Source organism: Pleurodeles waltl, chromosome 2_1, assembly GCF_031143425.1.
Source record: "Pleurodeles waltl isolate 20211129_DDA chromosome 2_1, aPleWal1.hap1.20221129, whole genome shotgun sequence".
NCBI lineage: Eukaryota > Metazoa > Chordata > Amphibia > Caudata > Salamandridae > Pleurodeles > Pleurodeles waltl.
The window spans coordinates 9724778-9739256 of record NC_090438.1 but is presented as its reverse complement, the minus strand read 5'-3'; positions in this window follow the sequence as shown (position 1 = coordinate 9739256).

The following is a 14479-nucleotide window of genomic DNA, read 5'->3' as shown; positions in this document are numbered from 1 at the left end:
CACTACAAACCTGGCCAGCCTCCTACAGTCTGACAGTTGCTTTCTGTTTTCTCTGGAGTCTCAATTGGAGTTTTTTGTTGATCCCGGCATAGAGTGCGTTGCCGTGGTCGAGTTTACTGCTGACAAGTGCCTGGGTGTTTGTTCTTCTTGCGTCACTGTGGATCTACTTGAAGATCTTGTGGAACAGGCAAGGGTTGGGGAAGCATGATGAGGAGACGGTATTGACTTGTCGGGCCATGGACAGTGATGAGCCACAAATGATGCCAAGGTTGTGGTAGTGGTTGGGCGGAGGAGAGGCAATTCCAAGGCTCCTGGGCCACCAGGAGTCATCCAAAGCAAAAGTGGCGGGGCCCAGGATGAGGATCTCCATCTTGTACATGTTGAGCTTGAGGCAGCTATCCCTCATCCAGTCTGCGACTGCCTTCATTTCACTGTGAAAGTTCTTTTTGGCTGTTGATGGTTTGTTGGTGAGGGAGAGAATTAACTGTGTGTCGTTGGAGTGTGAGATGATGTTGAGCCCGTGGTGTTTGACAATCTCGGAAAGTGTGGTCATATAGATGCTGAAGAGGGTAGGGCTCAGGGAGGAACCCTGTGGAACTCAGCATCTGGTTTCCATCGGCTTTGAGGTGAAAGGTTGGAGCCTGACTCTTGGTTTGGCTAGTAGGGAAAGAGTGGATCTACTCCAGGGCTTTTCCGAGGATGCCGGCATTGTGTAGTCTGGTGCAGAGGGTGAAGTGGGAGACGATAACAAAGGTAGCAGAGAGATCAAGGAGGATGAGGGCAGCTGTCTCACTGCAGTCCAGTAGGGTGCAGATGTCATCCGTGGCAGTTACAGTGCTGTGGTTGCTCCTTAATGAAGGTTGGGAGGGGTCAAGGATGTGGCTGGCTTCAATGAACTTGTGAGCAGTGAGTTGATTGCTTTTTTGATAACCTTGGCTAGAAAAGGAAGCAGTGAGATTGGACTGTAGTTTTTCAGCTCTGTTGGGTCTCCAGAAGGTTTGTTCAGGAGGGGTTTTATCTCTGCATGTTTCCAGGCATCCTGGAAGGTGGCTATTTCAATGGAGCTGTAGATAGTACTGCATAGTTCGGAATCAATGATGGCGCTGGTTTGATTGAAGATGTGGTGGGGCCTGGGTCCAAGGGTGCCACAGAGTGGGTGGTGGTCATGAGCTTAAGGGTTTCTTCCAGGCTGAGGAGGGTCCAGTGCTCCATGGTCAGTGGTGATAAGTGTCCGTTGTGGTGCTGGTGAGCGGGCCTTTACTTTCAAATCCTTCATAGATGTCCTGAATTGTCCGGTGGAAGAAGGTGACAAGTCTGTTGCAGAGGTCTTGGGAGGGTAGGATGTCTGTAGTGTCTGTGTCAGGCTTTGTGAGTTCCTTGACTATGGTGAATATGTCCTTGTTGTTGTGCACATTGGTGTTGATTCGCTACTGGATGGCTGATATTCTAATCAACCTGATGAATAGGTGGTGTGCTGTGACAGTGTCTTTGAAGGATTTGTGGTCTTTTGAGCTGTTGCTTCTTCTCCACTTTCTCTCAAGCTATCTGCATGCGTTCTTGGATTTTTGGAGGTTGATGGAGAACCAACTGGGTCTCCTGTGGTGTTGATTGTCAGCGGGTTTCCTTAGGGGGCTTAGGGTGTTGGCACAGTTGGTGAGACATTGGTGGAGGATGTGGGCCGAGGCATTGGCGTCCACGGTGTCTGGTGGTGGGGAGTGGTGGAGCACAGTGGTGAGCTGGGCTTCGGTGTCCTTGGTCCAGTTCCTGCATGATGGGTGGTGGGCATGGTGCTGTTTGACCATCTTGGTGAAGGAAAAGTGGATGCAGTGATGGTTGGTCCAGTGGTGTTCGAAGGTGTGTGAGAAAGAGATGTGTTTCCGGTAGAGAAGACAGGGTCGAGGGTATGTCCTGCTGAGTGCATGAGGAGGTTGACCAGCTGCTTGAATCTGAGTGTGGTGAGGTTTTACATGAAGGTAAAGGTGTTCAGGATGCTGTGGTTGTCGAGGTGAAAGTTGAGGTTGCCAAGGAGTATGTACTCCATTGAGGTAAGGGCATGGGGAGTGATGAAGCCAGCAGAGCTTTGTTGAAGGGTGGGCGGGGTTCAAAGGGTCTGTGGATGAGCGTTCTATGATTGTGGTCTTTGGATTAGTCTGGATCTGAAAGTAAAGGTGGTTGGCAACCGGGGTCTGGACATCGACGCTGGTCATGAGGCAGAGTGATTTTTTGTGGACTATGCCGATAACTCCTCCTATTCAGTTGATGCAGTCTTGGTATATCATCTTGTAGCCATCGGGGATGGCAGTGGTGCTGTCCAGAGCTGAGTAGGTGGTGATCCAGGTCTATGAAAAGAAGGCTACATCAGACGCGATAGAATCAAGGAGGTCCGAGACTTCTATTGTGTGCTTTATGATGGAGCAGGCGTTTAGTAGCATACAGCTGAAGTGTCCTGGAGGTCCAGGGGGAGGGGGGTTAGGGTGTGAGGACAGGTGAAGGTGCAGTTGCAGCAGGACAACGGTCCCGGGTGTCCTTGGGTGAGGCGTGATGGCAAGCGGTTGAGCCATTGTTGTTGAGGGCATGGAGGGTGCTACAGTCATATCTGTAGATGGAGCGTGAACCAGGGTCCGTGGTGCTGGTTGTGATCCAGACGCAGACAGGCGCAGGTGGATTGCCTTATGAAGGGGAGGAAAAAAGGAGGGGCCGCTCTGCTGGGAGGCGGTAGGGGAGAAATCAAGGCACTGGGAGCAGGGTGGAGCCGCAGGGTCGGCAGAGGAGGGACAGGGATCAGAGAACAGAGGAAAAAGGCAAAAAATGGTTGAAAAACAGAAAGAAAGTCAGAGAAGGGCACAGAAAAAGGCAGAAGGCAGCAGAGAGAGAGAGAGACAGAAGGCTACCACTAGCCACCAGGGATGAGACGCAGGCAGGAGCTTATAGGTGGAGGAGGGCCTTAAACACAACAAGCCAGGCAGGCTCAGAGTGTGAAGGGCAGCAACAGGAGAAGCTTCATGGGGGGAGCCATACTAACGCTGACCAGAGGTACATTGCATCAACTGAAGTGAAAAGTAAATGATGAGGGGGCATCATGCTCTCTGGTCGGGGATGTGACTTTACAGTCCACCTGGCTGGAAGTCCAGCACCTTTCCCACAATCCACTGCACCACAGAGAGCACTACAAATGAGACACCACAAAACCTGTATCTGCCATCATTACACCAGCAGCCAAGGGAGACATGGTAGCAAAGAAACCAAACAAGCAACACAGAAAGAAATGGTAGCAAAGAAACCAAACAAGCAACGCACAAACAAATGGTAAAAAAAGAAACAAAACCAGCAACCTAGGAGACATGGTATCCCAAAAGAAACAAAACCAGGAACACGTGGTACGAAAAACACACAACCTGCAACACAAGACATGATGGCAAAAAATTAAACCAGGCGCACGGGAAGACACTGTAGTAAAAAAGAAGCACAAGACGCAACACAGGAAGATGTGGTAGCAAAGATACAACCAGCAGCATAGGAAGACATGGTAGCAAAGACACACAACAAGCAGCACAGGCAAATGTGGTAGCAAAGACACACAACCATCAGCACAGAAAAATATGGTAGCAAAGACACAACCAGCAACACAGGAAGACATGGTAGCAAAAAATAAAACTAGCAATACAAGAAGACACAATAGCAAAGAAGCACAACTAGCAGCACAGGGCAAACAGGGCAAACATGGTAGCAAAGACATACAACCAGCAGCACAGGAAGACATGGTAGCAAAAAAATAAAACCGTCAACATAGAAAGGCATGGTTGCAAATAAACAAAGACAGCAACATGGGAAGACACTATAACAAAGAAACAAAGCCAGCAGCACAGGAAGACATGGTAGAAAAGACACAAAAACAGCAACAAGGAAGACAAGGTAGAAAATAAACAAAACCGGCAACACAGGAAGACATGGTAGCAAAGGAACAAAGCCAGCAGCATGGGTGGACGTGGTAGAAAGGAAACAAAACCAGCAACACAGGAAGACATGGTGAAGTACCCTCTTTCCTGACATGGTTACCCCCATTTCCTGCCTGTTGTCAGTGTGTTTGACTGTGTCTAGTGGGAGTTTTGCTCTCCCCTCTAAATTGTACCTTTTTCTTCCCGCAATTGGCATACTGGTCCCCTTATGTAAGTCCCTAGTGTATGATACCTAGGCATTGGAGTTCCAAGGGAACCCTATGGGCTGCAACTGTTATTCTGCCACCCACTGGGGGGAGCCAATGCAAAGGGTTCTGCAGGTCTGCCATTACAGCCTGGGTGAAATGGTTGCATGAACCCGTTTTCACTACAGGTCATTGCACCACGTAACTGTAAATAACCCATATGGTAGGCCCTCCCAGCCCAAAGTGCAGGGTGCAGGTACCTGTGTGTGAGGATGCCCCTGCACTAGCAGCGGTGCCCCCAAAAACTCCAGATCCATTTTCCTGGACTTTGTGAGTGCGGGGACACCATTTTACCAGTGTACTGGACATAGGTCACATATGTCTAGCTACATAATGGTAACTCCGAACCTGGGCATGTTTGGTCTCAAACATTTTGGAATCATACCCCAATACTGTTGCAAGTATTGGAAGTATGGTTCCATGCACTCTGGGGTCTCCTTAGAGGACCACCAACAGACAGGTTTCTGCCCTCCTGCTGCTTGTTCTGATCAAGCCCAGGAAAGCAGAACAAAGGATTTCCTTTAGTAAATAGGTGTGACTGGCTTGGGAGGAGTAGCCTCCCCAAGCCACTGGTTTGCTTTGAAGGGCACGTTCAGTGCCGTCCATGCATAAACCAGTCCACATCGGTTCAGGGACCCCCAGTCCCTGCTCTGCCATGAAACTGGACAATAGAAAGGGTAGTGACCACTCCACTGTCCATCACCACCCTAGGGGTGGTGCTTAAAGCTCCTCCAGAGGGTCCCTGGGTTCTGCCATCTTGTTTCCAAGGTTAACATCGGACTCTGGGAGCATCTGAGTGGCTAGGACAGGCAGGTGATGTCACAGCCCCCTCCTGATAGGTGCTTACCTGGTTAGGTGACCAATCCCCCTTTTAGGGCTATTTATGGTCTCCCTCTTAGCTGGGCCTCAGATTCAGCTTGCAAGATTCCAGCAGGATTCCTCTGCAACCTGCACTTTAACTTCTAGCCACTGGAACCGTGACTGGACCCTCCAAGAACGGACAGATGCTGCTACTACGAAGAAGACTCTTCTGCAACTTTCTCCTGCCAGCTTTGCAACATTTCCCCACCCATGCATCCTCAGAAGACTTCAACTCGTCAGCCTGCACAAGAAGAATAAGGAATCTCCCTTGGAGTGAACGAGTCACTCCCCTGCATGCACCTACAACAAGCGATGACTGGCTGTGTGGATCTCCCCTCATCTTGAGCTGCATGGATCCCGCATCACAGGTAGTGGTCCAGAGTAGTCTTCTTGGTCCTTTCTGTGAGCTGTCCAAATTTGGGGAAGGTAAGCCCTTGCCTTCCAATGCAGGACAGTACCCCCATACACCAGATCTCTTGGAGCTGCCAATGCTTTTTTGCATCTCCTCCAATGGATCTTTGGGCAACATGTAGCTCCAGCCCCCAGCACTCTGTCCTTCCTTCTCTCCGGCTCTCCGGTGGCGTGGGATCCTCTTTTGTGGTGCTCCATGGGCTTCTTCTGTGACTCCTGTGTCCCCATCCTGTGGGGCTCCTGTGGGTGCTGCCTCTGCTTCTGTGGCCTTTCTGTGTTGCTGAGAGTCCCCTGTGATTCCCCATCCTGGTTTGCATCCTCCTTGGTCTTGGTGGTCCCCGTCAGCAGCACTTTTCCACAAACCATGAGTTTGCCTTTGCCAAGGCTTGTTGGTGAAATTTCTGCATCAACATCCATCTGCAATCTTCCAGCATGAGACATCATCTTCATCTGTCAGGAACTCTTCTACAGCTCCAGGGCTGCAGTGGTGACCTGTTCTTCATCACCGTCAACCAACCACTGCAACTACAGCTGGGTGTGTAGTAGCTTCTACTCCTCTTAGACTCCACTGTGACTCTTGAACTTGGTCCCCTCTCACCACAGGTCTTCTTTCTTCAGGAATGCACCTCTGGTTTTCTTGCAGGCTTCTCTGGGTGTCTTATTTTTCTTCTTTGCTTCCTTTTGGGTGGTTTGGGGAAAATCCAGTATTTTACTTCTGCATTCCTGGTCGCTGGGGGTACTGTGTTACTTACCTTTGTGGTTTACTAGTACTCCCAGCTCCCCTCTACACATTCTATTTACCTAGGTTGGGCTCCTGTGTTCACATTCCATTTTTTTAGTATATGGTCTGTGCTCTCCCTAGGGTCACTATTGGTTATTGCTATTTGCACTGTTTTCTAACAATTTCTATGCCTATTTCTGATTATAAGTGTGTATATTTAATGTATTACCTACCTCCTATTGGAGGATTGCACTTCTAGTATTTTGTGGTGATTTGTTCCAAAAATAAAGTACCTTTATTTTTGTACAACTGAGTGTTATCTTTCACATGTGTAAGTGCTGTGTGACTACAGTGGTATTGCATGAGCTTTGCATGTCTCATAGATAAGCCTTGGCTGCTCACCTACAGCTACCTCTACAGAGCCTGGCTTCTAGACACTGTCTACACCTTGACCTGGTATAGGGTGAGAGTGTAAGTACCTTGGGAACCCATCACACACCAGGCCAGCTTCCTACATATGGTGACAAGGAAACAAAATCAGCCTCACAAGAGGACTGTTTAATAATTCTGAATTCAACCAAAAAGTCTAAACACTTCTCATGAAAATGGAGGCAAAATAGTGGACAGGTTCTTGAAGTAGTTAGTTAATAATCCTCAAAATACCAGAAACATTTGTGACTTGTTTGTCCCTCCTAAGTTATCAGATAGTCATTTTTTTAATCACACTTAAGTCAGCAGGAACAATTACCACTGGAGAAGTAATTGGAAACTAATTTTCAAATCATCCTCAACACATCAAGGTGGGTGTTCCAGAGGGCTCTTCACTGAGCCCTGCCCTTTTCAACATCTATATGGCCCCTCTCATTTCACTAATTGCTTCATATGTGTAGGAAACTGGCCCTCTATATCGCGTACTAAAAAGAAGTACACTGTGCAGAGTTCAGTGGATCCCCAGTTGGTTTGGAGAGGCAATGGTAGACAGGACTAGTGCTCTAATTTGTGGTAGTATGGGCGAGCAGTTAGACTTATCAGAGGGTAGTGCTAAGCAGTTGTTGTATTCAGAGAGTCAATAGACATACTCAAAGAATAAATCCAGACCAATTTGGAAAATAAACACTTGTTTTAATATATACATTAAACCCAACAACGTTGTTACAAGGTTATTATGTTTTTAAGCATCAATACTTTTCAATAGCAAAACTCAACACAGTGCAATTTCAGAGTTCTTCAATGTTAACCTATGGAAGGAAAACACATTCAACAAGCAAGTACTTATGATGACTCACAGGACCAATCTTGGAGACTTAAGGAGAGTGCTGGGCAAGGGTCAGGACCACACCAACAGGTCACTTTGGGCGGCACTGGGGTGACCTGGTGCAAGGGTGCAGTATGCGTCAGGTGCCCAATATATTTCAATGGGTATTTCGTCTCAGTGGGTTGAGGATTCATGCTCAGACACAGGGGCCAGTCGGAGACAACCAACAGGTAGGTCGCAAATGTGGGGTGCTCAGGGACGTAGGTGCACCATAGGTATGCTTCTCAAAGGCCCAGTGGTGACATATGAAGGGGTGTCCTTTGGCAATGGGTTTCCTTGTCCTGGAGCACTCGCTGCTGGGGGGTCCTGTGGCCTGAGGCTGAAGGCGTCATCAAGGAGTCCAGGAAGGGTGAAACCACAAGTGGATTCAAATGCAGGAGTGCTGGGGAATAATGTTGGCACCAGGAGTCTACTTCAACCTGGGCTGGTAGCAACGGATGAAGTGGTTGCTGCAGATGTCAGGTTTTTGTCAGCGGAAGATGGGGCTTTTGTGCAGAGGCTGCAGAAATCTTTAGGTAGTACAGGAGGGTTGAAACCACAAAGGACTCAAGCTCTGGGCAGCTGGGGAACCTTGTTGGCACTGGTGGTCTTCTTTCCCTCGGGTTGTGGACAACAGGTGCAGTGGTGGCTTCAGGTTTGGGTCTTTGCTTTTCTATGGGCTGTATAGTGCTTTCCTGGGAGTTGGTTGGAGAGCCGGTCTGCTGCCTTTGGGTGAATTCAATCTTTTTTCAAAGGCAGGCAGGCAGTATTCCCAGGTTTCTGGAGGGTTAGCTGCATGATGATGCCTCTTTTAGTGCAGAGTCTGCAGAGGAGTGCAGACAGGCCGGCGGGGTTGGTACTAGGTCAGCTGCTTCTTCTCCTGTTCTGAAGGTGCATCTCTTCTTTGTCCTCTTCTTCTTAGGTCATCAGAATATTAGATCTAGGGCTCAGAGGTACCACCTAAATATTCAATTTAGGGGCATTACAGGGAGCGGTGCACTAGAATTTTTGTGGGGACACATAGGGTCTCTAGTTTGGTGTCCAAAAGCCTTGCAGTCATGAAACCAAGCCTTTTTGGAATCCCAGTTTTTCCATTTGCACCCACCCTTAGATTGTGAGGAGTCTCAGGGCCCACCCTCCAGTGCAGGTTCTTGGGGGCCTTTAGAAGACTCTTTGCTTTTATATTTGTTCTGGTTATCCTCTTTCTCTTGTAGGGGTGTTGTGGCTTCTTTCTTGTGGTCCCCCTACCAGTGGAAGGTTTGGTCACCCTTGTTTTGACTAAGTGGTCTGCCAAATCCTGAGGAAAAAGTTGACCTAGGTTTACCAGATATTGTTGTAACTTCCTAGGACACAATTACTCAACAGATGCACTTTCATCTCTGAATTGTAAAGCCCCTCATAATCATGCAATCCCAGCACTTTCCCGAGAACATTTCCCAAAGGAGTGGGCCCTAATGCTGTTTGTCAGGCTTTCTGGCAACACAGACTGTCTCATAGACTATGGACCATTTAGTGATATCATCACCTTTCTCATATTTGGGGCCATTCCCTTTGGGGATTTTAGGGTCAAAGTGCTTTACTCAATCCCCAGTTATAAAATTGCTGCCACCATTCATGGATGCGAAACCCATATCTTTTTTATCCTGTCTTCCGGGGCCATTCTCCCAGCTAATTTCTCTAAAAGAATTTCCTCTTCAGAGAGCATCTCTCTGGACCTTGAAGAACCTGAGTCCTCCTCAATACTTGGGTACGGATTCCACTCTTTCAAGTGATAAAGGGTACAGTTTCTCCTCACTCACGCTGCCCTGATCTACAGGGTCAGTAGTTTCATCAGCGGGATGGGCCTGCTCATGCATTGCCAGTAGCTCCTGGAGCTTTAGAGAGATATGGTTTGGGCCTGTTTTAATTGTGTACCCTTTGCAGAAGACCCTTGACTGTTTGTGAGCCCCTCATCCACATCCTCTGTGGTACTCATTTTGGTGTAAAAGTTAAGACCTTTCTAAGCAAAAAATCATAACACACATTTTACAGTCCTAACTAAAGTAAGTTATTGTCGGGCAGATTTAAGAGCCCCTTTTGCCATAATATTGCCACATTAGCATCATCTTTTTGAGGCTAATGTGGCGATATTATGTCAAAAACACCTCACCAGATTTACAAAGTGGTGCAATGCATGCATTGCGCCACTTTGTAACTCCTTACACCACATTATGCCTGCACCAGGCATAATATATGCAAGGGGGCATTCCCATTAAATCTAAAAGATTTCTTTGTGTCATTTTATGGCATTTTTAACACCTGCTCAGAGCAGGTGTTAAAAGGGGGCACCCCTTTATTTTTAATGGGCCCCTGTAGGAGGCTGGCCTCGCTTATAGTGGGTACCAATGATACTTACACCTTGTGCAAGGTCCAGTTATCCCATATTAGTAGATTAGCAGTGTTCTAGCAGCTTAGGCTGATAGAGGTAGGAATAGCAGAGCAGCTTACCTAGGAGACATGCAAATCTCCCACTATACCACTTATATCATATAGGTACTATATCAGCAGAAAGACAATACTCAGGGTTACCAAAAATAAAGGTACTTTATTTTAGTGACAATGTGCCAAAAAATATCTCGGAAGATATACTCCCTTAGGAGGTAAGTAAAATACATAAAATATACACACAAACCAAAATCAGGTAAGTAACACAGTCAGAAAATAGTGCAAACACTGTAGAATACAATAGGATGCAATAGGCCTAGGGGCAACACAAACCATATACTAAGAAAGTGGAATGCGAACCACAAATGGACCCCGAGGCTAGTGTAGTGTGTAGAGGGTCGCTGACAGTGTAGGAAAACACTAAGGGGCATATTTATACTCTGTTAGCGCCGAATATGCATCAAAATTATTGACGCACAATCGGCGCAAACCCTGCCCCATATTTATACTTTGACGTCCGACCCCGCAGGCGTCAAAATTCCACCATGTGCGTAATTTTTTGGAAGGGGGAACCAGCCTTGCGTTAATTATATGCAAGGTAGACGTTCCCTTCCAAAAAATTACTTTAAGGCCTGTGCCCCTTATTTATACTCTGGCGTCATTTTGACACACAGGAGAGGGTGGGCCTTAAAAAAACGGCGCACAGCCTGATGGGAGCTGTTTTTTAATGCCTGGGTCAGGGCAGGCGTTAAGGGACCTGTGGGCTCGGAAGGAGCCCAGAGGTGCCCTCCCCTGCCCCCAGGGACACCCCCAGCCACCCTTGCCCATCCCAGGAGGACACCCAAGGATGGAGGGACCCATCCCAGGGAAGAAAAGGTAAGTTCGGGAAAGTATTTTTTTCTGATTTGGGCCCCCCTTCATGCCACTATGCCCAATGAACATTTTTTGCTAAGACAGGAGTCATGTCAATGGAGGCTGGGTGTAAAATAAAATGGCGCAAATCCGGTTTGAGGCCTGAATTTTGCCTCAGACCTGACTTGCACCGTTTTTTGACGCACAACCCCCATTTTCCCATACGCCGGCGCTGCCTGGTGTGAGTCATTTTTTTTGACGCACAGCAGTCCGCAGCGCCGGCTAACGTCATTCCATTAATAAGGCGTCCGGATGGCGCGTTGGAATGGCGTTAGCCAGCGGTAAAATTTTTGACGCACAACTGCGTTGGCGCAGTTGTGTGTCAAAAATTATAAATATGGGCCTAAGGGTATCCAAGATACCCCACCCCAAGACCCTGGAAAGTAGGAGTAAAGTACTACTATTTCCCCAGAAACTCACTAAAGTTGTGATAGAGGATTTTGCAAAGACCACAACAGACTGCAAAGCACTGAAGTCGGATTCCTGAACCTGAGGACCTGCAAAGGAAGGGGACCAAGTCCAAGAGTCGTGAAAGTGTCCCAGGAGGTAGGAGCCCACAAAACCCCGGATAAAGGTGCAAAATGACTGCCTCCGGATGGAAGAAGCTAAAAACGAAAGGTGCTAGGAAATTCTCCTTTCTGCAGAAGAGTCCCACGGAGTGCTGGAGGATGCAGAGTTGCTTACTTGGCAAAATACCGCAAATAAGCCTTAGTAGCTGCAAGAGTCACAGTTGAAGAAAGAGGGTGCTGCCTGGGCCCAGGAAGGACCAGGATGTCGCCACTTGGGAGAGGAGACAGATGGGGCCCTCAGCAACATAGAGATTCCATGCACAAAAAGGTAGCACCCGCAGAAGTCCTTGAACATGGGTTCAAGAAGTCTGAACATGGTGGTCATTTCAACACTCCAAAAGAGGGTCCCATGACACCGGAGATCAACTCAGGGAGCTGAGCATCACTGGACAAAGTGCTGGGGAAATAGGCTTGGCAATGCATGAAGGATTTTGTGGAAATGTGCACAGAAGCCCTTGTAGCTGCAGTTAACGTTGTGCACAGGATTACTGTCTGGAGAGGGGAGGCAAGGTTTTACCTCCTCCAAATTTGGACAGTTGGACTACTGGACAGTCTGGATCACTTGGGTCCACCACCTGTGTTCCAGAGGCCACACTCGTCAGGATGAGAGGGGTCCCACAGTACCGGTGACACTGCCTGCTGAAGCAGGGGAAAGATTCCGTCAACCCACAGGAGATTTCTTTGTGGCTTCCAGTGCAGGATGAATGCAGGCAACCCCCAAAGAATGCACCACCAGGAAACAGTTGAGAAAGCCGACAGAATTAGGCGCTACAATGTCAATGGTAGTCTTCTTGCTACTTTGTTGTAGTTTTTCAGGTGTCCTGGAGCAGTCAGCAGTCGATCCTTGGCAGCTGTCAAAGAGAGAGGTGCAGAGGAACTCTGGTGAATTATTGCAAATCGTTATCTGAGGAAAAGCCCACTGGAGAGACCCTAAATAGCCCTCAGAGGAGCATTGACCAGCTAGTCAGGTAAGCACCTATCAGGAGGGGTCTCTGACTTCACCTGCTGGCACTGTCCACTTAGAGGCCTCCATTGTGCCCTCACACCTTTGGATCCAAGATGGCGGAGGTCTGGAACACACTGGAGGAGCTCTGGGCACCACCCCTGGGGTAGTGATGGACAGGGGAGTGGTCACTCCCCTTTCCGTTGTCCAGTTTTGCATCAGAGCAGGGACTGGCGGTTCCCTGAACTGGCAAAGACTGGCTTATGCAAGGAGGGAACCATCTGTGCCCTTCAAAGCATTTCCAGAGGTTGGGAGAGGCTACTCCTCTCAGGCCCTTAGCACCTATTTCCAAAGGGATTGGGTGTAACACCCTCTCTCAGAGGAAATCCTTTGTGCTGCCCAGACCCCAGGAGGGCAGAAACCTGTCTGAGGGTTGGCAGCAGCGGTAGCTGCAGAGAAAACACCAGAGAGCTAGTTTGGCAGTACCCGTGGTCCTTGCTGGAACCCCGGGGATGCATGGGATTGGCAAGCCAATACCAGATTTGGCATGGGGGACAATTCCATGATCTTAGACATGTCACATGTCCTAGCCCTCCTCCCACAGCCCCTGAGCACCCCTGCCACAGCCTCACAACCCCCAGGCCCTAGCACCCTTCCCACATCACCTGAGCACCCCTGCCACAGCCTCACAACCCCCAGGCCCTAGCCCACCTCCTGCAGCCCCTGAGCACCCCTGCCACAGCCTCACACCCCCCAGTCCCTAGCCCCCCTCCCACAGCCCCTGAGCACCTCTGCCACAGCCTCACAACCCCCAGGCCCTAGCCCCCCTCCCGCAGCCCCTGAGCACCCCTCCCACAACCTCACAACCCCCAGTCCCTAGCCCTCCTCCCGCAGCCCCTGAGCATACCTGCCACAGCCTCACAACCCCCAGTTCCTAGCCCTCCTCCTGCAGCCCCTGAGCACAACTGCCCCAGTCTCACAAACCCACAACCCCCTAGCCCACCTCCTGCAGCTCCTAAGCACCCCTGCCAAAGCCTCACAACCCCCAGGCCCTAGCCCCCCTCCCACATCTCCTGAGCACCCCTGCCACAGCCTCACAACCCCCAGGCCCTAGCCCCCTTCCCACAGCCCCTAAGCACCTCTGACAAAGCCTCACAACCCCCAGGCCCTAGCCCCCCTCCTGCAGCCCCTGGGCACCCCTCCAACAGCCTCACAACCCCCAGTCCCTAGCCCCCCTCCCACATCTCCTGAGCACCCCTGCCACAGCCTCACAACCCCCAGGCCCTAGCCCACCTCCTGCAGCCCCTGAGCACCCCTGCCACAGCCTCACACCCCCCAGTGCCTAGCCCCCCTCCCACAGCCCCTGAGCACCCCTGCCAAAGCCTCAGAACCCCCAGGCCCTAGCCCCCTCCCGCAGCCCCTGAGCACCCCTCCAACAGCCTCACAACCCCCAGTCCCTAGCCCACCTCCTGCAGTGCCTGAGCACCCCTGCCACAGTCTCACAACCCCCAGGCCCTAGCCCCCCTCCTGCAGTCTCTGAGTCCCCCTCCCACAGCCTCACAACCCCCAGGCCCTAGACCCTCTCCCGCAGCCCCTGAGCACCCTGCCACAGCCTCACAACCCCCAGTCCCTAGCCCACCTCCTGCAGTGCCTGAGCACCCCTGCCACAGTCTCACAACCCCCATGCCCTAGCCCCCCTCCTGCAGTCCCTGAGTCCCCCTCCCACAGCCTCACAACCCCCAGTCCCTAGCCCTCCTCCCGCAGCCCCTGAGCACACCTGCCACAGCCTAACAACCCCCAGTCCCTAGCCCTCCTCCCGCAGCTCCTGAGCAAACCTGCCACAGCCTCACAAACCCCAGTCCCTAGCCCTCCTCCGCAGCCCCTGAGCACACCTGCCACAGCCTCACAAACCCACACCCCCTAGCCCACCTCCTGCAGCTCCTGAGCACCCCTGCCACAGCTTCACAACCCCAGGCCCTAGCCCCCCTCCCACATCTCCTGAGCACCCCTGCCACAGCCTCACAAACCCATAGCCCCCTACCCACATCCTGCAGCTCCTGAGCACCCCTGCCACAGCCTCACAACCCCCAGGCCCTAGCCCCCCTCCTGCAGCTCCTGAGCACCCCTCCCACAGCCTCACATC